At 48.8% G+C, this 24,999-nt stretch overlaps 1 protein-coding gene across 2 annotated transcripts in view; it reads left to right on the top strand.

The window, feature by feature from the left end:
- Positions 1-24,999, top strand: part of LOC149333253 (uncharacterized) — a 56,905-nt gene that overhangs the window by 23,733 nt on the left and 8,173 nt on the right. The window contains exon 3 of one of the 2 annotated variants that reach the window (XR_016285300.1): positions 23,908-24,004. The gene's annotated coding sequence lies outside the window, so the exon portion shown is untranslated. Of the gene's footprint in view, positions 1-21,910; positions 22,032-23,907; positions 24,005-24,999 lie in introns of those variants that run through there. The other variant, XM_089558622.1, reaches the window with a different exon arrangement.

The following is a 24,999-nucleotide window of genomic DNA, read 5'->3' as shown; positions in this document are numbered from 1 at the left end:
TAGGCACTAATGAATGAAACAACACGAACTCACATGTCACTTTTCGTGGTTGGCTAGTAGCACCTACGCAGTTCCTATATTTTACGCCTTTTAGACGCCTTATAGAGCGGCGAAGTTCGATGTTCGCTTCATGCAAATCTGGCAGCTTTTGTAGAAAGTATATAGGAGGTAGATGAACAAATTGGTATAGAAATGATCGGTACATATGGTTCGGGTCTGCTTTGTTTATTTTGGTTTGGGATACGTAGCCGATCCTAAGTAAAGCTCTGAGACAAATTTCATTGTTTTCGTTCGTACGAATCGTATCGACTAAAACTCCGAGACCTTGTTTTGACAGCTTGTAATACAGGCTGTTTTTTGATATTGTTAAAGGGCAACTGAAGCGGTTTTAGAATTCGATTAGTTTAAGGTTGCCGAATGTGCGATATGTGCATGTAAAGACTGCGAAATCGTTTTGCTCTACCATTTGAAATGGCGGCGTAATCTCCGAATAAAGTCGTCGTCGACGTTCAGGCTTTTCAGAAGTGCACAGCGACGGGCAGAGGCCTCTATAATGACATCACGTATGACGGCACTACGTTTCCAGCGAAGAAACGGTTATTCCATGTGAGAAAACCGACGCCATCGAAGGTGAAGCTCACGGTGCATAGTTTGGCGCCATCTGACGACGCATAGCAGCATGCAGGCGTAAGCAGCGGGCATCTGAAATTTCGGCAACAATGACGTAATTGCTGAGTTTCCTCGCACTCCTTCAACGTAGTGAGGAGAAGGACGATTATTTCACTATTTTGAATGCTAGTGCAAAAATACTTTGCATGCTTTATCTAGGAGCTTGATAGCTTCGAATTCTTGAATAACCTCGAATTCTCAAAACCTGTTTCAGCTTCCCTTTGAGCATAATGAGGATGACATGAAGCTTTGTGAACTAACCACGCGACCTTTTCTTGACAGCCTGTCCTACCGGCTCTTTTTTGATATTTTTAAGCATAGTGAGCATAACATGAAGCTTTGTGATATATACTGTGAATGGACAACGAAGAAGACAGTGCTGGGCTCGTGCACAGTGCGCGAAGAGCACGAAGTGTGTTGCGCGCTCCGTTGGCCTGCAATGGATCGACTGAGCTGCTGTCAGCTATCTCTCTGTAACTACGCCTACTCCTTGTGTGCGTACATTTACACCAGATTATTGGCGTGAGGTGCGGTGCAGCCTAGAGCAAAGCACGGAGCTCCGCAGCGGTCTTCAACTGCCCTGCTCTTCAGCCATGCTCAGCACCGGGGCTGCACCATCGGCGTCCGCCACCCCGGCGGTCATGCATTGCCCACCCGCGTGGTCCCGGAACCTTCAATGGAACGGATGGTGCTGATGTGGAGGCCTGGCTCGCCATGTACGAGCGTATGAGCACGCACAACAGGTGGGACCCGACGATACAGTCGGCCAACGTCTTTTTCTACTTGACGGGCACTGAAACGGTCTGGTTCGAGACCCATGGGGAAGAACTCACCAGTTTGGACCTGTGCAAGCAGAAGCTTACCGACTTGTTCAGTAAGCCATTCGGACGTCAGGTGGTCGCGAAGAAGGAGCTTGCATGCCGCGCCCAATCGTCCACAGAGTCCTATGTGCCTTACATTCAGGGCATTTTTGCCCTCTGCATGAAAGTTGATTCCGCCATGTCAGAGAGCGACAAAGTCGGTCACGTTCTAAAGGGAATTGCAGACAACACCTTCAGCTTGCTGGTGTACAAGGACTATGGAATGGGTGACGCAATCATAAAAGAATGCCATCGGTTTGAACAAGCGAAAGGCCGCCGTATTTCCCCCCAGTTCACGCGGTTGCCGAACACGGCGACAACGTCGTCCTGCGCAGACTGCCCACAAGCGTGCCCCCTGCCAACATCCGACAGCCGGACACGACTTGTGCGCCGAGAACTAGAGGCACTGTCTCCCACAGTTTCCCAATTATCGGTGCCGGACAGTGCCCTTGCAGTACCCCTTATACAGGCTGTTGTCCGACAGGAATTCGCTAATTTCGGGATCCAACCTGTATGCTCCATTAGTTGTCCAGATGCTTGTAGTGTGCCTCCGGTGCTCGGTGCCCGACATCCATACCACACTCGCCGCAGCCGCAACTCGGATGAGTGGAGAACACTTGACGACCGGCCCATTTGTTTTAACTGCTCCCGAGTTAAATCTCTCGACACTGCATAAGCCGTCCGTCATCGACCTACTGCCGCTATCATGATTCTGTCTATTCCCGCCGCTGGTCGTCGCCCACTGAACCACAGTTCGCAAGCTCCGATGCTCAGGCCCCTCACTCCAACCGCTCATTGTCACCTTACTGTCGTCGATCTCCGTCGCCTCTTCTCGCCGCCAGTCATCTCCTGACCCGTATGCTCGATCGCGTTCGAAAAACTGATGGCTGCAGCGTCTGGAGATGATGCTGCTCCGACGACCGAACTTGAAAATACTCCTTTCACTCTCCATGCCCGACGGAACATACTTAGCGTCGACGTGGACATGATCCCTGTTACCGCTCTCATCGACACGGGAGCGCACGTCTCCGTTATGAATGCCCGTCTACGCCGTCGTCTAAGGAAAGTGCTCACTCCTGCCCACTCCGCTGTTCGTGTCGCCGATGGCGGTACTTCCGCTGTCTCCGGAATGTGCACAGGCCATGTGTCAATCGCCGGCCGCCATACTTCGGTTCTCTTCACTCTCCTCGAACACTGCCCTCATGACCTCATCCTTGACCTTGACTTCTTTCCGGAACATTCTGCCCTCATTGATTGCGCCACAAGTGTCGTTGAGCTCGCCCTACCTTTCACCGAGGAGCCACCGGTTCCAGTTGTCCACCGCCTATGTACCGTGCATTTTGTACGCTTGAACCCCGAAGCCGTCACTTACGTATCATTATCTTCCATCCCACCAGTTCCTGGTGACCAATACATCGTTATTCCAGCCCTTGGTGTGCCTCTCACACGGAGGGTTGCCCCCGCGCATACAGTGGTCACTATGTTTGTCAATCAAGCGTCCCTTCCGATCCTCAACTTTTCATCGCACTTTCAGCCGCTTCCCCAAGGCATGTCGCTCGCCACGCTGTGCCCTGGTTCCGACTGCGTTGTATCGGCTGTTACCGGCTGTGTAACCTCCTCGCCGAAATGCCCCGAGTCAGACATCCCACCATCTGACGAATAGGCAAAAATGATTGCCCCTGACCTCTTACCAGCAAAAACTCACGACCTTAGATGTCTTCTTTCCTCTTTTCACATCTTTTACTCCGACAACCACCCTTTGGCTCGGACCTCTGTGGTTACGCATCGCATAAACACCGCCGACGCCTCTCCTATCTACAGACGTCCTTATAGAGTCTCCAGTACAGAACGGAAGATCATTCAGCAGGAGGTGGACAAAATGCTTACTAAAGACGTTATAGAGCCCTTGTCGGGCCTTTGGGCGTCACCAGTGGTCCTAGTTAAAAAGAAGGACGGGAGCTGGCGCTTTTGCGTTGATTACCATCACCTTAACCGCCTTATCGAGATCTTTCACAGATATGGAATGATTTCACTAAATGTCAAAGAGAAGACTGAAGCTGTGCGAAGCAATACCAGCAACAGCCCTGCCGCGGTGGCTCAGTGGTTACGGTGCTCGGCTGCTGACCCGAAAGACGCGGGTTCGATCCCGGCCGCGGCGGCCAAGTTTCGATGGAAGAGAAATTCTAGAGGCCCGTGTGCTGTGCGATGTCAGTGCATGTTAAAAAACCCCAGGTGGTCGGTCGAAATTTTCGGAGCCCTTCAACACGGCGTCCCTCATAGCCTGAGTTGCTTTGAGACGTTAAACTCTAATAACCAAACCAAACCAAGCAATACCAGTTACAAACACATCACAGCTGTTGAAGAAGCTGAAAGATTCATGCCTTCATCTTTTTTCTACATCAGACACATGACTGCACTTTGTCTTTCTGGGCCATCATTTTGAAAAGGTTAACATGGCAGCTGCCTTCGGTTAAATTTCTGCTAAGAGCCCATTGTGGAAACTTAAGCATCTGTTCCTCGTGAGGCGCACTGCAGAGATATTTGAATGCCTTAGTGAGCTGCAACCAGCACCTGTGGCTGCATTTTCACTGACATCAGAGATTAGTACATTTTCTTGCAGATTCTGAGATAATGGAAACTATGACTGAAAGCATAAGGTTTCGGGGAAGTATGCTTCCTGATTGCTTGTGGGCAAGTGCTGGGTAACCACCAATCCAATGTGTACAAGCTTTCTCCTCATCTGGTGCTCGTCTTCTTTAGGGTGAAATGCCGGCCAAATGGTTCATTGCCCCACCTTGAGATGAAGAAAATACCTTGTGCCATGGTGCTCTTTGTCCTCAGATTCCCTCGCGCCATCAAAAATCACAATCATCATAATGCTTGTGGGCAAGTGTCTGGCCTTTTTCAGATGTTACCAATCTTCCTTGCTCACTAAGTTGTGCATTGAGTACTATGTAATGAAAGGCATCTGCATTGAATTGTATTTGCCACCCATCCTTAGCTACTTTATATTTGCACAAAATTGTAGACAACCGTAAAGACTTTCATGCACACAGTGGTGTCCGAGTAAGCGCATTTTGTCTGTTTCTGCCTGGCCCTGTGGTTTTTGCTGTTTACTTTTATGAGAAATAAATGAATTTTACGCAATGAATCATGTTGGTTTGGTTCTCAGTAAATGGCTTTTACAAGCTTCTACGAAACCCGATTGTTTAATAGTGGATGGTTCAAATGTATTTGTGAAATTTATAATAATTGTTGTGTGGCTACTAAATGAGGATTTTTTTATCTTTTCCGATGGATCTGACATCAATGTTTTGAAGTACAATGTGTGCAATTTGTCATGAAAATAAAACGTATGTACTTGTACTCAACAAAACACTTGCCACTCTTTCATTCTAAGTTGCATTCTTTGTACGTGTGCAATACATAATATGCATGAAAGTCTTGTACATAATACTTATTTCCTCGTCCTCTGGACTGCTATATCTGCAGTGAACATTCTGGGCAGAAGCTATACACAGATGCATGTGCATGTACTACTGAAATATTATCGAGAGCAAAAATAACAGACCCCTGCCAGCGCGTGCCGATCCGCGCCAAACTGCATGCGAGCACCGCCTGACGAAACACTCCTAGTGTCGAGACGAGCGCAGTGGCACGCAATGCGTAGCGCTCCTCGAGATGGGCGCACGCCACTGCTCTGGTCTCGGCACTAAGAGCGCTTCGTCAGGCGGTGCTCGCATGCAATTCGGCACGGATCGGCACGCGCTGGCAGGGGTCTGTCATTTTTGCTCTCGATAGTACATAATTACAATGCAGATTATTTCCGTTCTAGATCAGATGACTTCCAAGTGAACGGAGGAGTATGCATACACATTACGGGACCTTTAATAAGAAGACAACAGAGTAGCATTTGTTGCAAAGAAACGATTTCATTCTCGTTCATAGCATAGCGTAACTTTCCGTTACCAAGAATGTGACAACCGTCGGACGGAGTCGCTGTATTCATGTTGCGGAAAACCCTCCGGCAACGCATTACCAGCGGGTTTCTCTGTACTGTGGGGCATTTTTTTTTTTACAGTGTATGTGGCAAGTGCGCGCTCTCGATCCCGGGGCACTGCCCGTTCATCTTCGTGTTCTGTGCAGCACTAATCCGGAGGCTCTGACCACAGCCAAATCGTGTTTAGAGCTCCCGCTAAATAAGCACAGAAAATTGGATCAGCCACCCTATGTATCAGTTCAGTTATTCATGCACGTGAAATCAGTAAAAAGGTCTTTGCCAAAAGAGGAAAAATAGCCCGTGATTTCACTCTGAATCAAAACAGTGTCTGTAATTATTTTTTTTTGCTAGAGACCCATTAAGTGATATCACACTAAGGCTCATGAGTGGATGCGGAAAGGAGTGCGTGGCAAGTTGTCCGGCAGAACTTGCTATTCAGATTCGCGAGGAACAAGAGCGCGTACCACCCCAGTTTTAACACAACCGCGTTAAGGATGTCGTGTAGTGGAAAAACCGGCCTCGGCGACATTGGTCGCGAGCGAAAAAAACATATAAAGCCAAAGAATAAAAAAAAATCCGGAAAAGGTCAAAGATTGATCGAACTGCCGCCAAATTTCGCAAGATGGTTCTCAGAACGAAACCATAGAGACTGAGCCGAAAACAAAAATTTGTTAATATCGGTTTCCCTGCGAATCAAACCCAGGACCTTTAGCTTGCCAGATATCACCCTAATGATATGCTACGAAAGCGTTTTCTTTCTTCCCAAAAATGGTATTTACTATACAGGTTATGTAGGCACACCGCATGGGTGTTTGCCTATTTTATTGCATAGAAGTAAAGCTACTAAGCCAGGCTTCTAACCTTACTAAATCGGGTCGCATCCCGCAAATCCATCATTCATACTCACACAAGCATGCTGCTAGCACTCTGCCCGCACATTGAAATTCCGGGACACACGCATGCATCGAGTAAAGGCATCCAGGTAGGAGGTTGATATTGCGTGCCTTACCTCACACCAAAGTACAGTTCTCTTTAAAAAGACTTTGATTCACATTGCAGCTCCGCGTCGCGATCTATTATGTGACTATTCCACAGACTAAACAGTCCCATCAGCACAAAAAGATCACCTAGAACCTCAGAACTTTCCAAATACACAAAATTTTTATAATACAGGGCGTGATCTCAATGTCCTTTTTTGAGAGTCCGTTGAAGAAGGTCCGAAAACAAATCCCAGGGAACACTTAAGGGTGTGACGCAATAGCGCTATGGGTTAATTGCCATTCATGAAGAAGGCCATTGTCTACTTTACATTCACTGTTCCCTGGGAGTTCTCATACCCCTCCTGGAGCAGTGGTTCAGCGGTTAAGCGCACCTCCACGGCTGTGCAACGGCAGCGGTGTACCTTGTGCGAACCAGGTTGCTCTTTCTGCGCGACCAATCATTATTTTACGGTTACCTGCTGGGCAGGTTATGACGATACCTGCCAAGGTGGACAGTTTTCTCAGTATTCGTTGGGCAGGTTGTGATGGCGCCGCAATGTAATGTCACTTTAAGCAGAAAGAAGTAAATGGGAGTAAAATTCCCTACACCGTTTTATAGAAGGGTGCGCGCTAGAGAGCAGTTTCCTTCTTTTTTACTCCCGTATCGGCGTATTAGTGCTTAGAGCGTAGGTTTCTCTCTGGGGATCACCTGTCAGAGCCATAATCAATCAATCATCAAGGGGAGGCTTTGGACCAGTCTGTCTGACATGTTGAAGAGGAGGTTCGCGGTTATTCCTCCGCTTCAATCAATCAATCATGCTCACAGCAGCCGGCCTTCATCATATCTCGGCATCCATATCGCATTCGCCAACATAACTAGCGTGATTCCAAAGCGTGGGCAGCTTCTTAGCTTCATCGACGACACTGACGCTCACATTATCATTCTAACCGAAACCTGGTTGACTGAAGAAGTCGCCGACAATGAAGTGCTTCCCGTAAATCTGAACTTAATGTATCATCATGACTACAGAAACCATAGAGGGGGTGGCGTTCTAATAGTTGTAAGAATATGTTAAGGACATAATATATGTTTATCACTACTGGCTTTGTTAACATGTAAACGTCCTGCGGCATAAAATTTGTCATTTACTGTCTTCCTTCTACTGCTACTTTATTTGTATTTTCTGATTTAGGTATCAGGTGATGTGTTCAATTCATGCTTGCTTATGTCATATTCTTGTTATATTATTTGGTGTCATTGTTTGTCCTACAAAGGCGCTAAAGGTGCGTGTTCCCGCCTGTATCAGGGAGCCAAGGCCTAGTCAGGACTACCGCCTTTTGCTTTGACTTCCCCGTTCATTTTGAAAGAAAATAAACACCAAATCATACTAAATAGATTGTCATCTTTGTTAATGTACCATGACATCGTATTCAGGTTACGAGGACAGATGAGGCGTATACAGAACTAAAGCGCGGGCACGTACTGTGCTATCGTGGATTAGCACACAGACGAGAACGAGGTGTGGGACTCCACACCAATGAGGATATAGCTGGCAACATAGAGGAGTTAGATAGTATTAACGAGAAGGTGGCAGCTAGCTTACTTAGGCGTAATAAGATGTATAAGCTGAAGGTGAATGTGCTTATTCAGCTTATTCAGATCAATAAGCTCAATATGACCTAGTCCGGACCGTGAATACCAGGCGGTTATTTAAGTTCCTGCTCTAAATAATTTATACAAAAAGGAAGTGGCGAAGCAGCTTGCGACGAGATTACAAGAATCATAAGACAAAGTCAGGTTTCGTTTTAACTATACTCGCGGTTCTGTTACAACTCGAGACGGTGAAATGAGAGTTCATGTGAGAACAATATTTTAGGGCTATTAACAAATTCAGCCATTATGATCCCGCAATGGTCATGAGAGGGAAATAACTAGAAGAACAAGATTGGAGTGGAGCACATACGGTAGTTTCTCTCGGACCATGAATGGCAGTTTACGAATGTCCTTAAAGAGAGAAGTATACAACAGACGTATCTTACCGGTACTCACCTATGGGGCAGGAACATGGAGGTTAACAAAGAGGGTTCAGCTTAAGTTAAGGACAACGCAGCGAGATATGGAAAGAAAATTGATAGGTGTAACGTTAAGAGATCGGACGCGGGCAGAGTGGGTGAGGGAACAAACGCGGGTTAATGACATCTTAGTCGAAATCAAAAGGAAGAAGTGGGCTTGGACAGGGCATGTAGTGCGAAGGCAAGATAACCGCTGGTCGTTAAGGGTAACTGAGTGGATTCCAAGAGAAGGCAAGCGTAGCAGGGGGCGGCAGTAAGTTAAGTGGGCGGATGAGATTGTTAAGTGGGCGGATGAGATTAAGACGTTTTGCAGGGATACGGTGACTGCAGCTGGCAAACAAGAGGGTTAAGTGAAGAGACATGAGAGAGGCCTTTGCCTTGAAGTGGTTGAGGTCAGGTTGTTGTTTATGATGATGATGACAGGCCACCCGATTGTAGTACGTTTTTCAGCAACTCTCTACCGCAGTCTAGCATATATTAAGAATATCTTCCACAACCCTCCTATTTTTTACTTAGCGATTTCAATTTTCATCTAGATTAACACGCGTCTACTTAGCGTATCTAGCAATTAGCAGTCCAATGAACCAAAGCAATTTCTTGATCTTACCATAGGTTTCAGTCTCCATCAAGCCATAACACTTTCTACAAGAGGGACTAGACCCCTGATCTCTTGCTGATGTGCTTCTTGAAAACAGTAAAAGCGTAACGGTTCTTTCTGGACTCAGTGACAATGCGCTCCACACATTTCAATACTGCGGTTTATGGCTGATTAGATAATCTTCATCTACAGTAAAGGGAATTTGTATGCTGTAAACGTGGAACTTCCACGGCTTCACGAGAGCTTTCGCGACCCTTATCTATCAAGAACGGTTAATCACAACTCGGAGCTATAAAAAAATCAGTGATAAACCTCAGAAACAAATGCATACCAAATATAAGTATTATATTCGGTAATAACAAAGAGTAGTTAACCGTAAGCCTGAAAAGTGTCAACAGGAAAAAACGCCTCTCTCTATCAGCAAACACATCTAGCTAACTGCCCTACTACATGAGACCGATATTATCTGTGCACAAAAATATATGCTTAAGGCTAGCTGCTGAAGAAAAATCAATTCTTTTCCATCGATGTACTTCGAATACTACCATTTAACCCCAACAAATTCTGCTTCATCATACCCTCTCGGTCTCTCCCGAACCATATAGCGCTTATAAGAATTTATAATGAACCAGTCGAACCACAACAGTGTGCCGTAGTTCTGAACCGGTATTTCGTCTCGATGTTTTCTCCTGCAAACAACTCGATGAACATACCTGCATTAGAATCCTCGCCATTTGTGGTGCCTATGACCCAGGTCAATGTCAGCCGTACCAGTAACCTCATCACGTCTCTAATTTGTCACACACCAGTGACCTTGGCCCACATACTACAATTAATCTTCACCAGTCTTTAAAATCGGAGGAAGTCCGCGATCATTAGCTGCCCAAATAATTCAAGCCTTTACAACGGGTGACCGCAAATGAGTCTCTTATTACCGTCCTATTTCTCTGACCAGTGTCTCATGAACCATCAGGCCTACCACGATGAAAAGAAACTTTGCTGTGTCGCCTCTGACTTGGTGTAGCTTTCACCAACCACTACTCATTCTTAATCGGTATGGCTGATAGCCCTGCATGTTCCATCTGCGGGCATGACGAGACTATATAACCCACATTCTTTGTGGCTGCCCTGCCTACACCACCGAAAGGCAGTCTCTCAGCCGCGCGCTGGAGCGCCTAGATTCACGCCCACTCACGGAATGAAGATTCTCGGTCACTGGACGCGGCGGTCGTCGGCGGAGAAGGCCTGCAAGGCACTGCTCCGCTTCTTGAGAACTTCTGGCCTGCGCGATAGGCTGTGACTTCAACGAACAGTGACGTTTTAGAGTGACTTCATTTTTCTGTTACTCTCCTTTCTCGTTCTTTTTTTATCCCCTCACTCCTTTCCCCCCCGTGTAGGGTAGCAAACCGATTATTCTTTCGGTTAACATCCCTGCCTTTCCTCTTCTCCATCCTCCTCCTCCTACCTAAAGCATTTGATTGGGTCCCTCACAATCATTTACTTCAAAAGCTTTCATCACTAGGAATTCCCATCAACCTAATTCGATGGATCGAAAACTTTCTTTCCAGACGCATGCAGCTCACTTCTACAAATCTACAAATGATACCCACCCATCTCCTTCCAATGCAACATCGGGAGTCTCTCAGGGCGCCGGAATGTCCCCACTACTATTTCTGATTTAGATTTATGACCTCCCTTCCAATATGAAGTCGGGATTACTGCCCTTTGCGGACGATTCCTTCAGATAGACGTTTTACAGCACGGGAGCATAGCCGCCACTATACCTGGTCACGTACCCACCCCACCATAGCTGGCCTTCGGGCCTTCTCGTTTGGGCGGCTGCCAGCACGCTCGTGCCCTGCTGGAAAACGCTTTCCTGGTCCTTGCTGTGGATAACGAGCTCTTGGATGGCACATACACTTCCTGTGAGTGCGCGTAGTATGTGCTGGTGCTGGAAAATGTTTTGTTCAACAACCTCGTTTACTCACCTCCTTCCGACTCCATTGACTAAACTGCATAGATTAAAACGGAACATTCACTGCCTTAGCATTTGCTTTCCAGAACTCCATATATCTTCCGAATCGAGGACTATGAGAACTATTAAGAATAGTGACGGCTCAGCATTGTGCATGAAATTTACAGCCGAACCTGCGCGCGCGTGCGACCGCCGGACGATTTTTTCAGGTATTATTTTGTTAACCGTTAGCGTTTTGGCTTTGAAATGTAGTCTATGCACGATGTTCAAAGACCGCTTCAGGAGCGCAGCAATGTTCGACTGCGCTCTCTTGCTAAGCAAGGCTGAAAACTGCTCTGTAGTTCAGCGAACGCAGATGTAGCCAATCGAAAAAAGCTTAAATATACAAAGCCCTGGCATGATAAGTTTTACCACTCTCCGGTGCATTAACGTACTTCTGTAGACCTAAATTTGCATTGAGAGAGGCAATTCTCAAAGCGCCTTCTGTGAGGACTGTGGCGAACCAGTTCTGTTGTCGCTTCCCCTATGCTAGCGCAAAGTGCGCACGACAGTGCAATGAGCACCAAGCCGACGCCCAGGAAGCACTTACTGCGCAGGTCTAAAAAGCACGCATTATTTCATGTCTTAGATCAGTGTTTGTCGAAAGTGAGCGAAGTTTCAGGTTTGCACACATTCACCGTGAATTATGAACATTGACCCTGTATTATGTACTATGAACGAGATCGCTCTGAAGTGCTTCTTAATCTACTGCGAAAACACCAAGCAACATTTCAGCAGCGCGATATGTGACTTCTGTGAGGATATCATCATCTTCTTCTGGCATTCCCGCAGCTACTGCCGGCACTGAAATAATAAGAAGCATAGGGATTGTATATTTTTTTTTTGGAGAGCAACACATCAAGGTTCCATAGCCGCCATGGTAGCTCAGTGGTTATGGTTCTCGACTGCCGACCCGAAAGACGTGGGTTCGATCCCGGCCGTGGCAGTCGCATTTCGATGGAGGCGAAATGCTAGAGGCCCCTGTACTGTACGACTTCAGAGTGCAGGTTGAAGAACTCCAGAAGTTTGAAATTACCCGGAGCTCTATCTTACGGCGTCCCTGATACCCTAATTCGCTTTGGGACACTAAACTTTATGAAACCAAACCAATCAGCGTACGGTACTTGCAGAAAGCAGCACGTCTTCGTTAGCCAGCTCCTCGAAAGATGGCGCTTTGTGCCCTGCAGTGTCCCATAAGTAATAAGCGCGTCTGTTTTTGCGCTACTAGATCTCAAGGACATTAGCTTCACCTATTAATTCAACAATAAGCGATACATCCGTCTGCGGCCGAGTTTAAGGCTAAATGACATTCGTACACAAGCCACCCAGTAGCAGTTCGCACTGCGCACAGATGCTGTTAATGACTGCTCCAAAAGGCCAGGAATGGCAGCCGTCCCAGTGACTCCACCTGCCGTGGATAGAGCGAACTGTTCCCAGTAAACTACCTATACAAAGTGATTAGACCCACCAACGGTTCATATCTGCTTTCGTCCCATCTTGACACACTCGCCTCTTGTTGTGATAAATCCCTCCTCCCCGTAAACATTAACAAATGCAAATACCTTTCGTTCAGCAAAAAACACACTACGAATAAGCAATAATATCAAATTCGCTCATTTTCGAATGACCGCGCAATATACTACATATATATTGGCCACCCGCACACTCTGATACCTGCACCGTAATTTCAAGGCTGCATCCTATCAAATTAAAAACTGATATGTAACATTCATTCGCCCAAAGCTACAAAACCCTTCATCCTTTAGGCATCCATTGCAAGCGTATCTCGCAGCTGACCTTAAGCCGAACAGAATCGCACCATTCGATTTATAACATCTTGCTATTCAAGGAAAACAAGTACCAGCGCACTGAAGCGATTCCTTTCCCATTCCGGCACTGACGTCAAGGCGCATCATTAGTCGCCTCCGTCTTCGTCATCACTTCTATTATCACACACGCAAGAGACACGCAAAGCTCCATCCACAGCACACACATCTAGCCGGCTAAGGAATGACCATAGAATTGCACGCATCAACTCGCGCACCTTAGCACTAAAGTCTTCAGGTTTTCCAGACGCGATAGCTCTATGGAGTGCCTTGCCAAGTACAAGCGCATTATGTGCTTACCGCAAATTATTCTGGGAAAACTGAACGGCCATTTTTCGTGAGGTCAATCTTTTCCGCCATATTCATCTTGGCACTACGAACAGCTGTAGTTGTTGCTTTTTTTTTTTTCTTATCATGCCTATTGCACTGTGTTTTGTTTTTCATTGATCGACTCTTCCATTTATAAATTTTTGTTTCTCTCCCGATCCCATCCATTCCACTTAGCATTGTATATCTCTCATAAGATCATTCAACTGCTGCATATGTTAATTTTTGGGCGTTTTCCTTTAATCAAATATTCTTTCTTTGTTCTGACGTTTTCATGTTGGTACAAAAATGTTGATATTGACCTCCCTTATATAATGCCTTCGGACCTTTCAGGAGAAAATATATAAAATAAAATGTTTCTCCTTATGTCGACGTATTTACGCTTGCAACTCTCATCACGGCACCTAATAAAATTATTACAAAACCAAAACAAGCAATCAGGGCATCGTAGCGTAAATGTAAGCACACAAGGAGTAGACGTAGTCACAGAGAGATAGCTGACAGCAGCTCAGTCGAACCACTGCAGACCAACGGCCCACACAACACACATCGTCCTCTTCGCGCTCTATGCACGAGCCCAGCCCTGTCTTCGTCGTTGTCCATCGACATAACTCCCGGCGGCGAAAGCATCGTCCCGATGCTAAGTGGAAGACGGATCAGGTGCATGGTACGGCTTCAGGCGAACTGTGTGAACAACGTCAGTGGCAAGGGGTTGGATGACGACGGAGGATCGAGGGGGGCAACCTCATAAGTCACGTCGGTGACCTGATGGAGTACGCGATAAGGGCCGTTGTAATGACGAAGTAGTTTCTCGGAAAGGCCGACACGGCGAGATGGACACCAAACGAGGACGAGTGATCCTGGCGCGTAGTGTACTGGGCGATGTCGGCGATCGTAAACTGACTTCTGGTAGGCCTGGGAGCCGGTGAGACGGTCGCGGGCGATTTCGCGGGCCATGGTTGCTTGGGCGATGGCGTCACGTGCGTACTCTGTGGTCGAGGCCGAAGAAGTTGGCAGGAGTGTATCCAATGGCAACGCAGGATGCCAGCCATACAGAAGATAGAAAGGCGAATAGCCCGTGGTGTCATGCCGCGATGAATTGTAAGCAAACGTTATGTAGGGCAGGCAATATCCCAATCACGATATTCGGGTGCGACGTACATAGATAAAAGGTAAAAACGTAGCGCAAAGAAACAAGGACACAGTTTGTCAATAGTATTGAAAATGTCATTTATCAGATTCCTCTTTCCTGTGGCAAGCAGTATGTAGGGCAAACCGGCAGATGCCTGAATGATAGGCTTCGAGAGCATGGGCGTGATGTAGATGATATGCGTGGAAACGGGTTGTCAGCCCACTGCCGTGGGTGTCACTGCATACTGCTTCTTGAACAATGCATGGTTTTAAAAGTGCACAATAACCGGTTGACACGAGAAATCATAGAAGCGGAATGGATATCACTTTTGAAAGATGATTGTGTTAGTACCCCCTCTGTTTCATTGCTGGCAAAAGAGCTCGCATATCTGGCTCTAACGCTTTGCTAGCGTATGGTTTGACGGCGTGTTGGTCGTGATATCGATAAAAACCACCTTTCTTTCTGAAATGAACCATTGTTGGAAGTTAGTGCCATGTGTTGTCTGTCTCTCTGTGTCCTTGTCTCTTTGCGCTACGTTTTTACCTTTCAAATATGAACCAACAAGCCCAAGCGTATACCCTTCTGAGGTACATAGATAGCATGTCAGCCAGGGTTCTATTCAGGCGCTCGGTAAGCCCGTTCGTTTGAGGATGGTACGCTGTAGTGAGTTTATGCTGCATGGAACAGGACCGGAGCATGTCGTCCACTACCCGGGGCAAAAAGTAGCGGCCGCGGTTCGTCAGCAATTGCCGTGGGGCACCGTGATGATGGATATTTTGCAATAGGAAATCGGTGACATCGGTAGCGCAACTGGTTGGTAATGCACGCGCGATAGCGTACCGAGTGGCTTAGTCACTCGCGACAGTCAGCCAACGGTTGCCGGAACTGGACGTAGGAAAAGGTCCGAGGAGGTCTAGTCCTACACGATGAAAGGGTTCCAGAGGTACGTCGATATGCTGCAGAAGGCCAGCAGGCAAAGTGGAGGGCCACTTCCTGCGTTGGCAGAGGTCACAGCTAGCAACGTAATGCCGAACACTACGGTAAATGCCGGGCCAAAAGAAGCGGCATCGGGCCCTATCGTACGTGCGGGACACACCAAGGTGGCCCGCGGTGGGCAGGTCGTGTAGTTCCGCTAGGACAGACGAGCGGAGACGCTGAGGAACGACGAGCAGTAGCGGAGGGCCGTCAGGGCGAAGGTTGCGGCGGTATAGGATGTCATCCTGGAGAACAAAGAGTTGGAGCGAAGGATCGGGGTTGGCACAGGTCAGGCGGTCAATAAGGGGACGCTAGGAGGAATCTTGCCGTTGCTCGGCAGCGATGTTAAGCAGATCATACATAGCGAATAAGCATGGGCCGAGGTCATTGTCTCCAGGATCTGGCGGCTCCACAGGGTAACGAGACAGAAGTCAGCGTCTTGATGTAGGCGCCCGGACTTGTAGACAACGGTGTAAGAGTACTCTTGTAGGCGCAATGCCCACCGACCAAGCAGGTCTGTGGGGTCCTTCAGCGAAGAAAGCCACAAAAGAGTGTGGTGGTCCGTCAGAACCAAGAAAAGACGGCCAAACAGGTAGCGTCGAAATTTAGCGAAAGCCCAAACATGGGCTAGGCACCCACGCTCTGTTATGGAGTAATTGCACTCGGCAATGAAAGAAGATGGCTGGCATATGCAGTGACATGGTCTTGACCTTGGTGACGTTGGGCGAGCACAGCACTCATACCATATCCGCTTGTGTCTGTGCGAACATCAGTTGGCGCCGACGGGTCGAAATGGGCCAATATAGGTGGGGAAGTTAGCATTTGGATTAAGGAAGAAAAGGCCTGTCCTTGGGCAAGGCCCCAGGTAAAAAGGCTGTCTTTCTTAAGGAGGTCGGTGAGGGGTCGAGTAATGCCAGCAAAAATTTTGATGTAATGTCGGAATTAGGAGCACAGGCTTACAAAGCTGCGCACATCCGTGGACGATTGGGGAAGAGGGAAGTCCTTGACGGCTTGAACTTTAGCAGGATCCGGGCGGACACGCGAAGCATCGACGAGATGTCCAAGGATGGTTAGTTGGCGATGACAGAATTGGCATTTCGACGAGTTGAGCAGCAGCCCGGCTTTACGGAAGACAAAGAATGCTCGTCAGTCTTTCGAGGTGCGTGAAGAGGCCGGTCCTCCCTCCAAACAGCAATCGATGAAGTACACTCTTTTGTACAGGCGAACGGGCTCACATGCTCCTCCACGAAGTCCGAATTACTAGTCATCAGGGACAGACGAGTTCGCTTGCCCGTCCCCGACCCGCAAGAACCTATTGTGCTTCAAGTCGACACACATCCCATACCTCCGGTCCGCACCATCCGCGTTCTGGGTATGTTAATACAGAACAACACGCAAAACTCGGAGGCCATTCAGCGCCTCCGCACCACAGCCAATCAGATCAACGGCCTTATCCGCCGCATCAGCACCCGCCGCAGAGGTATGAAGGAGGATGACCTCTGTCGGCTCACGCAAGCTTTCCTCATTAGCAGGATAGTCTACTCCTACCCCTACTATCCCCTCCGCCGGAAGGACGAGGAAGCTGTGAACAGCATTATACGTTCAGCGTACAAAGCGGCACTGGGGCTACCTCAGTACGCCAGCACACAGCACCTCCTCCAACTCGGCATCTAAAACACGCTCACAGAACTCATAGAGGCACACAAGACCGCCCAAATCCACCGCCTCTCCCGCACTACACACGGGCGGCGCATACTTCACCGTCTCAACATCAACCCCATAGGCGACGTCCACCCCATAGGCGACGTCCACCCCACGACGCCCATTCCGATAGGGGTCTATAGCCGCCTAGTTATAAAACCAATCCCCAAAAACGTGCTACCTGGACGCCATGATACGCTCCGCCAGCTGAAAGCCCAAGCACTAGATGCCACATACCTTGCCGACGAACACGCAATATACGTAGGTGCTGCGCGACAGAGTGCAAACACATACGTGGCTTGTGCAGCCACGCCACAATCTACTCTCGTCACCGCCGCCACAGTAGTAGCTCACTCTCCGACAGCGGCAGAAGAAACCGCCATCGCGCTGGCCATCGCTGACTCACGTACGCGCACAGTCCTAAGCGACTCCAAAAGAGCGATACAAAATTACTCGGCAGGTTTTATCTGCCACCCCGCTGCACGCATCCTTCGCGGCTGCACTCTCGATCATAAGATCAACCTGGTCTGGGTACCCGCCCACGCGGGAAACTCTGGAAACGAAGGGGTCGACCGACTAGCCCGAGGACTAACCAACCGGGCGGCCGGCCCCACGGACCCAGACGCCCTTGCCGAGGCTCCCCAGACCTTTGCCGAAATAACCAACCTCTACAGAGAGATAAAACGCCAGTTCCCGCCTCCACACCCCGACTTGAATCGAGCGCAAGCCAGCTTGCTCCTCAGGTTGCAGACGCGCTCCATCCTTAGCCATTCTAGACTTTCACTCATCACAGACGGGGAATACGACCAAAATTGCCAAAATTGTTGCCAGGGAGAAATCGCCACCCAGGCACACATCCTCTGGGGTTGCGCGGGAAATCCGCCTCCTCGAACCTTACTGCCAGCTCCCTCCGAAGAAGGAAGCAACCAACTCCTCAAAAGGCCAGACAAGAGCATCCAACTGGCACTCATTTCGTGGGCCCAGGAAGTCGCCCCCTCCTGGGGGCCACACCAAGCCCACCTGCCCTAAATCCCGCCAATCTATGGCAATAAAGTTGTTTCTCTCTCTCTCTCTCTTCGAGGTGCGTGGGAACTGAGGGCGAAAAAACCACAACGTCGTCTAGTTAACACAGGCATCTAACCCTTTTAAATCCTTAAAGCAAGGAGTCCATCATTCTCTCCAAGGTTGCTGGCGCATTGCAGAGACCGAACGGCATGACTTTAAACTGATATAAGCCGTCTGGTGTGAAGAATGCAGTGTTCTCACGGTCTTGGTCATCTACAGCAATTTGCCAATAGCCGGATCGAAGGTAGATGGAAGAGAAAAATTTGGCTGCGTGAAGGCAATCCAAAGCGCCATAAATTCTTGGGAGAGAATACACGTCCTTTTTGGTGATGCGGTTAAGGTGCCGGTAATCAACGCAAAAGCGCCATCTCCCGTCCTTCTTTTTAGCTAGGACAACTGGTAAGGCCCAAGGGCTCGACGAGGGCTCTATAATGTCTTTGGTAAGCATTTTGTCTACCTCCTGCTGAATGATGCTCCGTTCTGTACTGGAGACTCTATACGGACGTCTGTGGATAGGAGCGGCGTCATCGGTGTTTATGCGATGCGTAACCACAGAGGTCCGAGCCAAAGGGCGGTTGTCGAAGTCAAAGATGTCGTGAAAAGAGGAAAGAAGACATCTGAGGTCGTGAGTTTGTGCTGGTAAGAGGTCAGGGGCAATCATTTTTGCGTATTCGCCATATGGTGGGGCGTCTGACTCGCGGCATTTCGGCGAGGGGGGTATGCAGCCGGTAACTGCCGATCAAACGCAGTCAGAAGCAGGGCACAGCGTGGCGAGCGACATGCCTTGGTGTAGCGGCTGAACGTGCGATGAAAAGCTGAGGATCGGTAGGGACGCTTGATTGGCAAACACAGTGACCACTGTATGCGCGAGGGCAACGCTCCGTGTGAGAGGCACATCAAGGGCTGGAGTAACTATGTATTGGCCATCGGGAACTGGTGCGACGGAAGAAAATGATACGTAAGTAACGGCTTCCGGGGTTCAGGCGGACAAAATCCACGGTACATAGGCGGTGGGCAACTGGAGCCGGTGGCTCCTTGGTAAAAGGTAGGGCGAGCTGAACGACACTTGTGGCGCAATCAATGAGGGTAGAATGTTCGGAAAGAAAGTCGAGGCCAAGGATGAGGTCATTAGGACAGTGTTCGAGGACAGTGAAGAGAACCGAATTATGGCGGCCGGCGATTGACACACGGGCTGTGCACATTCCAACGACAGCGAAAGTACCGCCATCGGCGATACGGACAACAGCAGAGTGGGCAGGAGTGAGCCATTTCCTTAGGCGACGGCGTAGACGGGCATTCGTAACGTAGGCGTGCGCTCCCGAGTCGATTAGAGCGGTAACAGGGATCCCGTCCACTTCGACGCTAAGTATGTTCCCTCCGGCATGGAGAGTCAAAGGAGGATTTTCAAGTCCGGTCGTCGGAGCAGCATCACCTCCAGACGCTGCAGCCATCAGTTTTCCGAACGGGTTCAAGCATACGGGCCAGGAGATGACGGGCGGCGAGATTGGGGCGACGCAGATCGACGACAGTAAGGTGACGATGAGCGGTTGGTGTGAGGGGCCTGAGCGTCGGAGCTTGTGAACTGTGGTTCAGTGGGCGACGACCAGCGGCGGGGATAGACAGAATCATGATCGCGGCGGTAGGTCGATGACGGACGGCTTCTGCAGTGTCGAGAGATTTAACTCGGGAGCAGTTAAACAAATGGGCTTGTCGTCAGGTGTTCTCCACTCATCCGGGTTGCGGCTGCGTCGAGTGTGGTACGGATGTCGGGCACCGAGCACCGGAGACACAGGACAAGCATCTGGGCAACTAATGGAGCATACAGGTCGGATCCCGAAATTAGCGAATTCCTGCCGGACAACAGCCTGTATAAGGGGTACTGCAAGGGCACTGTCCGGCACCGATAACTGGGAAACTGTGGGAGACACTGCCTCTAGTTCTCAGCGCACAAGTCGTGTCAGGCTGTCGGATGTTGGCAGGGGGCACGCTTGTGGGGAGCCTACGCAGGACGACGTTGTCGCCGTGTTCGGCAACTGCGTGAACTGGGGGGAAATACGGCGGCCTTTCGCTTGTTCCAACCGACGGCATTCTTTTAGGATTGCGTCAACCATTCCACAGTCCTTGTACACCAGCAACTTCAAGGTGTCGTCTGCAATTTCCTTTAGAACGTGACCGACTTTGTCGCTCTCTGACATGACGGAATCAACTTTCATGCAGAGGGCAAAAATGTCCTGAATGTAAGGCACATTGGACTCTGTGGACGATTGGGCGCGGCATGCAAGCTCCTTCTTCGCGACCACCTGACGTCCGAATGGCTTACCGAACAAGTCGGTAAGCTTCTGCTTGCACAGGTCCCAACTGGTGAGTTCTTCCTCATGGGTCTCGAACCAGACCGTTTCAGTGCCCGTCAAGTAGAAAAAGACGTTGGCCGACTTCATCGTCGGGTCCCACCTGTTGTGTGTGCTCATACGCTCGTACATGGCGAGCCCGTCCTCCACATCAGCACCATCCATTCCATTGAAGGTTCCGGGACCACGCGGGTGGGCAATGATGACCGCCGGGGTGGCGGACGGCGATGGTGCAGCCCCGGTGCTGAGCATGGCTGAAGAGCAGGGGAGGTGAAGACCGCTGCGGAGCTCCGTGCTTTGCTGTAGGCTACATCGCACCTCACGCCAATAATGTCGTGTAAATGTACGCACACGAGGAGTAGGCGTAGTCACAGAGAGATAGCTGAGAGCAGCTCAGTCGATCTATTGCAGGCCAACGGAACACACAACACACTTCGTGTTCTTCGCGCACTGTGCACGAGCCCAGCACTGTCTTCTTCGTTGTCCATTCACAATATATATCACAAAGCTTCATGTTATGCTCAGTATGCTTAACAATGTCAAAAAAGAGCCGGTATAGACAAGCTGTCAAGAAAAGGTCTCGTGGTTAGTTCACAAAGCTTCATGTTATCCTCATTATGCTCAAAGGGAAGCTGAAACAATTTTTGAGAATTCCAGGTTATTCAAGAATTCGAAGCTATCAAGCTCCTAGATAAAGCATGCAAAGTGTTTTTGCACTAGCATTCAAAATAGTGAAATAATCGTCCTTCTCCTCACTGCGTTGAAGGAGTGCGAGGAAACTCGGCAATTACGTCATTGTTGCCGAAATTTCAGATGTCCGCTGCTTACGCCTGCATGCTGCTGTGCGTCGTCAGATGGCGCCAAACTATGCACCGTGAGCTTCACCTTCGATGGCGTCGGTTTTCTCACATGGAATAACCGTTTCTTCGCTGGAAACGTAGCGCCGTCATACTTGATTTCATTATAGAGGCCTCTGCCCGTCGCTGTGCACTTCAGAGAAGCCTGAACATCGACGATGACTTTAAAATGCTAGGCCATTTAATATGCTAGAGCAAAACGATTTCGCAGTCTTTACATGCACATTTCGCACATTCTGCAACCCTAAACAAATCGAATTCTAAAGCCGCTTCAGTTGCCCTTTAACAATGTCAAAAAACAGCCTGCAGGACAAGCTGTCAAAGAAAGGTCTCGGAGTTTTGTTATGAACGAAAACAATGAAATTTGTCTCACAGCTTTACTTAGGATCGGTTATGTATCCCAAACCAAAATCAACAAAGCAGACCCGTACCATATGTACCTGCCATTTATATATGAGTTTGTTCATCTACCTCCTATAAAGTTTCTATAAAAGCTGTAAGATCTCCATGAAGCGAACTTCGAACTTCGCCGCTCTATAAGGCGAATAATAGGCGTAAAAGATAGGAACTACGTAGGTGCTACTAGCCAACCAAGAAAAGTGACATGTGAGTTCGTGTTGTTTCATTCATTAGTGCCTAAAGCTAAGAAATTATTCTTCCCAGTCCCTACTTATCTTCTCTAGATGTGCTTGCACCTCGTGCTTTGGGTGCCACCAGCTTGAACCGTACTGTACACGATAAGTGCTGCAACGAAATTATTGCTCCTTAAACAGCGGACGTTAATTCTAAGTGCAGTAGACATTAAAACACCTAGTGGTCACACTGGTGGGATATTGCTGTTATGAAAACAATCACGCATTGAGGGCCTCATAAATAGTTTTAAAGGATTGTGTGCTATTCATGCAATTTTGATTTTGTGGGAGCTGCTTTGCACTGGCACCTGATGCGAGAGTTGTTGAACCAGAGGGGTGCTAGCTTGGCGACTATGAATTACCGGTGCGCAATTTATTGAGCATATTGAAAAACTTTATCAGGTAATAGGAAGTACTGTATCGCGAAATACCACATTACTTGCAACTGGAAACTTCCTGAATGTTCTTTATAATTTTAAGCCAAACTTTATGTATACTAGTCGGGTAACTATGTGGCCCCAAAAAATGTGCAACTTCTTTTTCCGTTTCTGGCATTCTCAGGCAAAAAGCGAAATATGTATTCTTAAAAGATAAGATGTTAAAACTGCCACTCAGGTATTGCCTTTCTTTAAGCAGCAGTGGGTTTACTGTTTCTGCTTGAATGCTTATGAATATTCATGTTTTACGCCAACCATTAAGCACACGGGTTTACCGACGCCTTCCAATACATACGGTTTCATCTTCTAATCTTTGTTTAAACGTTTTCGTAATAGTCGAAGAATAAACAATGGACATTGAATAGTAGTCACAGCGAGTCGCGGCTTTAAATAGTGCACTAAGATGGCACTACCTTACAGTGTATCAAGATGTCGAACATTGGCTGACACACTACCAACGTGTCAGCATAATAGCTGCGAGTCAGCCATGCAGATCGCCAACGTGGTCTTCCTTTTGGCCGGCACAGTACTGCTGTGATCTGAGAACCACGAAGACACACTACCTAAATGGGAGAAGTTCGTGGACGAGATCACTAAGTGCTTTGGAGACTCCGCACCAAGAAGCGCAAGAAAGAACAGACCCTTTCTGAATATGTGCAGTTGTCATGAGAAACGTGCCGACTTACATCAAGGATGCTCTGAGGCTCTGCCGCATCGTGAAAAGGCGAATGTCTGAGGAAGACAAGGTTGTCCGTCTTTTAACGGGGATTGCCGATGTTTATCATTTTCTGGTCACCGAGGACACCCTCGCCAGTACTACTGATGTTACTCAGCACTGCTGCACGTTTGAGCCATTGAAAGTGCGGCGAATTTCACTCAAATTTAGACGCCTTTCTAACGTTACAACGGTCGCCAGCGTTCACTACACTGTTCATGAAGAACTTGCCTCACTGGTGCGCAGAGTTCTCGGTGAGGAGCTGACCAAGCCCTTGCAAGGCGTCAGCGCACCACCTATCTACTAGGAATGCACTGTTTACCACCGCACGATGAAGCCCCAGCCTCGTGGTCCTGCCAGCCAGAACATCCGCGCTCCTCTTACAGTCATGGTCACACCTCTGAGCCTATGAACCCCCCGATATTCCTACACACGGACGTGCACCGTGCACCTCCTCCCGTCTATCGACCACCGTCTGCTCCCGCCGTGACCTACCGTCTTCGTGACCCGCCGTTTTGTTATAACTGTGACCGCCGCGGACGCATCGCGCGGTGTTGTCAGCGCCGGCGACAACAGGCCGCACGCTCTTAGACCCTATCTTCACTGGGTTTCCGGAACAAGGCTGCGTGGAATAAATCTTTTCAGCAACCATCTCGCTCTGAAGCCTTTCGGTGTGACTTTCCTGGTTCTGAACGCAGCTTCACAGCACCACCCCCGCACAGAGGCCAGTCGCCATCCTCATCCGGTCGTTCGGGTTTGCCGCCACCGGAAAACTAGCAGGAGCGGTCGATTAAGGTGAGGTCGAGGAGCAGTCATCTTCGTCGATTCCCCTGCCTGCTGTGATGTTGGAGAACACAGTACATGTTAGTGTAAATGGTGTAAATCCTTTCGCTTCAGCGGACATCAGCCCTGAAGTCTCCGTAATGTGTCTTTCTTTCAACAATTACCTTGGACCAACTGTAATGTTTGCTTGGGACCGCAGTGACAGATTTCGCGGAGATGAGGGAGAACGTTTGCGCCCTGTGGGTCTCTGCTGTCAGCCGCCATCGCTGAGGAAACATTTCGGGTTGAGTTTACAGTTTTAGCGCGAGCCACGCATTATATTCTCGGCATTGACTTTCTGCGCGATTGTGGAGCAACGGTCGATTGCGCAGCCAGCGACATTTCTCTGAAGCGCAAGATATTGTCTGCCTTTGCGCAAGAATTACATAAAACTAGTGAAGGAACTTTTGTGTCAGCGACGATGTGTTATTAAAGCTCTGGCGAAAATGTTTATGCCTGTCCACTGCTCTGCAACACCAGCAGGCGTCCACAGTGTATTGAACAACGTCACTAAAAAAAAACTTTTCTCGCGTCCCGTGCCGCCGTTGAGGCCATTGCGCCCTTGTGTGGACTGCGAATGTTTCGTCGGAATTTGTTTTTTACCCTCCGGCCTCAAGTTGGTCGCATCCCACGATTATGAATTTTTAACAATCCCTCTGTGTCTCCTCAACCGGGCCCGAGCGTGGATCGTGGCTATAGCACAAATAATAACTGAACGAAAAGAAAGCCGCTTCTTCATCCGAGCAGCGTGACTTACGTGAAGTTAAGCATCTGTGGTCGTGTTTAAACCCCGTATATACGGGCACCATTTCACCGTAATCACCGACCACCACTCCCTGTGTTGTCTTGTCCTGAGCGACCCTTCCGGTCGCCTACCTCGTGCATTACTTCTCCAAAAATACGACTTTTCTGAGCCCTCCAAGAGTGGTCGCCGCCACGCTGACGCTCACTGCGTCGATATCCTCTTC

Source organism: Amblyomma mixtum, chromosome 8 (genome assembly GCF_055824585.1).
Source record: "Amblyomma mixtum isolate Tamu chromosome 8, ASM5582458v1, whole genome shotgun sequence".
In the NCBI taxonomy this organism is placed as follows: domain Eukaryota; kingdom Metazoa; phylum Arthropoda; class Arachnida; order Ixodida; family Ixodidae; genus Amblyomma; species Amblyomma mixtum.
Note: the sequence above shows the minus strand (reverse complement) of the source record. Positions and strands in the feature narration are given on the sequence as shown.